The sequence below is a fragment of the Acanthisitta chloris genome, unplaced genomic scaffold (assembly GCF_000695815.1).
Source record: "Acanthisitta chloris isolate BGI_N310 unplaced genomic scaffold, ASM69581v1 scaffold14046, whole genome shotgun sequence".
Classification (NCBI taxonomy): domain Eukaryota; kingdom Metazoa; phylum Chordata; class Aves; order Passeriformes; family Acanthisittidae; genus Acanthisitta; species Acanthisitta chloris.
The window spans coordinates 324,274-328,219 of NW_008677780.1; positions in this window are offsets into that span (position 1 = coordinate 324,274).

Below are 3,946 nucleotides of genomic sequence, written 5' to 3' on the forward strand. Positions count from 1 at the left end.
TATGTAGCCCCTGCGATGCCTGTGACTAGCCCTCTGCTGCAGGGAGCACAGGAGATGCCGTGGAAGGTCCCATTGTGCTCCGCTTTATCCCACTAAGGATATGTATGGATATCTGACACTTGAACTAGTTAGTTCAGCTTTTGTTTTCTGTCTCAGGGCAGTCTGCTGGCTTCAGCTCTTGTGACGTTGTCACAGAGCAAGGAGAAGAGCTGAGGGTTCAGTTGTTTCAGCCAAGAATAAAAAGTCTGAACTCCAGTGTACCACTCCCAGCTCTGCTGTTGAATCCTTCTGTGACTGTTTATGTATTTTGTTCATTTGCCTATCTGTAAGGCAGGGTAAATGAAATACCTCTAGCTAAATGAGGTGGAGATGAAGGGAAAGGCAATTTAATTAGTATTTTAATAGACTTTGATATTCAGGTGCTAATTGCTGTTCAACACACCAAAATTCCACTGTGCTGCTAACTACCAAAAATGTAAAAATAAACTGTGTTATTGTTAAGGTTTTAGTACTATATGCTATCTTCACTTGCTGTGAGAAGTAACATTATTGCATATTTTTATAAAATAGGTACAACTCCTAATCTGTTAATGCAGAGAGGAGTGAGGGATACAAAAGTCAAGTATTTTCATGTCAGGGATCACTGATGTGACATTATTTTCGTTAAGTATCACTTTTTCCTCTAGAATTAACACATGCAGTGGAATGAACCATGCTCAGGCTACATAATTTAATGTCATAAGTGGACAGCAATATAGAGATCTTTTATATTAGCACTTCCATCACTTGGACTTGCACCCTGATCAGAATTTTGCTTAAAAAACTTCACAGTTTCTCCAGCCTGACTTAGCTGGTGTAAGCTTCCCTGGTTTTGCATTTAAGATCAGGAGGAGATCAGAATCAGACCCACAGTCTGGCTACCTTGCCCTTGCTGCCTTCCAGTCTTTTTTTAAAGCATGTTCTCTAAACTCAAAGCCATGTGCACTGTCACATTCTGGCAATCCCTCTAGTGCTGTGCCTATGTTATCAAGCTGACACATGTCTAAAATACTAAGATATGATATTTTCAACCTGCTGGGACTTGCTTTTTGTCCCTGTTAGCTTTGATTTTCAGCTTCATAAAATATATGGGAAAGAAAATAAAAATAGCCAATGACACATCCAGTGGAATAGAAGAGCTAGCACATGACTCAGGAACAGATTTTGCATCAAAAGGAAATGTACGTATATTAAACCCTTAAATGTCTATAGCAACTGATTAGTTACCTTTAAATAAGAAGAAACTATCTGATTTCTGAAAGATATATAATATCTATTAGAGATAAAACATGTTGAGCATTTACAGATACCAGGGACAGAGATAGCACTTTTGCTTCTAAAAGTTTTTAGTATATATTTAATTTGGTCATCGTGGCTAGACCTGAGGGCATCTTATGTATTAGAAGCTCAAAGGTACTGATGTTCACATGAACTATAACACCAGGAATAATACATCAGTAGAGCAGAAAAACCTACTCCCATTTTCAGCCAAAGTAGATCATGAGATACCAAAGTTTATAATTATGTCAAAGGGGTTATTGCTTTGCCTTCATTCTGCCTCTCTATTTCACTTCCAATTTATTATTCACAAGTGTTCAAAATCAGTGTTCTATCCCAACTGTAAGCAGCTGGGGATTCCAGTTCCTAGGTGATGTAAAATGTACTATTTCTTTAGTGCTACTTACCTTAAATACTGTGTGAGGAGTGGGAGACAAAGATCATACCAGTTTTGAAACTAGGGAGAGAAGAAAAAAATTAAATTCGACTGACTTGATTTGGCATCTCAGATGCCTACTAATTTGAGAACACATTTTATTCTGCATTTTCATTGTGCTAATAAGTACATTATTAAAACCTTACAAAAGAGCCACAATCAAGGACTATCTTTATCTGCTTCTGCTGAGTCTCATAAAAACTGAAGTTCTTTGGTCCCATGGGGTGGTGTTATAAGGATCATCATCTCCTCTTTTGGCATTGAAGAGGAACTACAACTACTTTACAGACAAAGGTACAGAATATGAAAATTAGCTTCTTTTAGACCAACAAGAAAATCCCAACACGTTTATCTCTTCACTAGTTTAACTCCCTCTCAGTGTCAGAACAATAAATATCAGGTGTCAGAGGCATCAAAAAGGAGGAAAAGTTGTTCTGTCATTGAGGGACAGCAGAAATGCAAAGCGATTTTGAGCCTTTTTTTTTAATAGATGTCAATAATTTATTTTTCTCTGGTACTGAAACCAGTATGACTGATTTTAGATACTAATTTTAGCAACTACTGATTTTCACTGCTGAAATATTGGTAGCTTCATAAATTTTATATTTGACAGACAAAAAGAGCAAAAATAGTCCTGAATATATTCAAGGTATTTCTTGGTATCAAAATATAATTCAAATTTCTTTTGACTTGTCTCCATGCAGTAACAAATCTACTGCAGAGCGCCTGGAGATTGGTATTTCCTTTGGAATCTGTAGTTCTCCTGTGTGCTAATTTTTTTAGTGCTGAAACATGGATCATAAATGTATTGTGAAACACGTGCACTCATGTGGTCTTTGTGCATGTGTGTGTATTTATATGTCTGTTAATGTCACGTTTATGTTCAGGCTAAAAGAAGAATTTTGGGGAACTGAGAACTTGTTTAGGAGATATACAGCAAATGTGGAACGAATAGATTGAATCTTCCCTTATCCTCTTTCTCATACTCCTGTTAAGGTCTGTTAATTTAAGACTTTGGCTTTCGTATCAGAAAGCAGCTGGTGCATCCCAGCATTTTGGGGATGTTTTGTGAGTGAGGGCAAGCAGGACTCTCAGGTTGGAGATCTGGGCACAGTCTGAAATAGAGGGCCTCCAGCACTCATCTGAACTCACAGCAGGGAGGTGTCTTTGGTGAGGTTCTGAGTCATTTATCTCTACCAGGGTACTGGGAACTCTCAGAGACCTGTAGGGTGGATTAAAGAACATTTGACAGCTGGAGAGAAACTCAGTGCAGTGGGAGTATGTATATATCTGAAACAAAATTAAGTACTCATTTGTGCATTAAACTGGACATACTTCCAGGCCTGCCCTTGTTCCCGTGGTCAAAAAACCTGGAAAGAACACTGTGGCATGCCTGGCACAGCAGTAAAGTGAGTGACCTCTGAGCATGAAATGAAGAATGAATTTTAAGCTTTATTTACTGATAACAGAGGTTTTTTGGGTTTGCCTGAAACCCTTTACATCATGCCATATAAACTCAAAAGGAATGCAGAGACTGGAAGGTAGTCGAGATGTTCATGCCCTAATTCTTTCCTTTATTTTTTTTGTAAAAGATGAAGATTTGGTGCATGCAAAGTACTGTGAGGATTCCATCTAGTTTTCTCTGAACTATCTGTGTCATATCCAAAACAAGAAAATGTTCTTTGACTCCTAAAATGCAAATTTCATCTTTTGTCTTAGAGTGCATTTTCATTTTGAAATTGATGTTTATAAAAAAATGTTCACACTCTAAAATAAACTATCTTATTACAAAACAATGTAAACTTAGTTTTAAAGTATTGTGTGGGGACTTCACTACATTTGTCTCTTTTTTTCATTTTTGAAAATATGACTAGTAATCTTCACCTGTAAATAACTTGGGAACTTCTTACTACTTCTTTTCACTTTTTCAACTTCTTTTCTCCCCCATTAGGTTCTCTAGAACATTAAACCATACTTTCCTCCATAGGAAACATCTGTCACTAGTTCTATACAAATAGTGTTAGAAAAATAAAACCTTTGATTACATCTATCAAAGGAGTTGAGCCGGTATATTTCAGCATCTTCAGTTGTTTTGTTCACAGCTTTTCACTGTATTTTGAATAGCAATGGTAAAGTCCATCCTGGAAGGTGTGTGATCTCTCCCACATGCTGTTTTCCAAATCCATCACACTT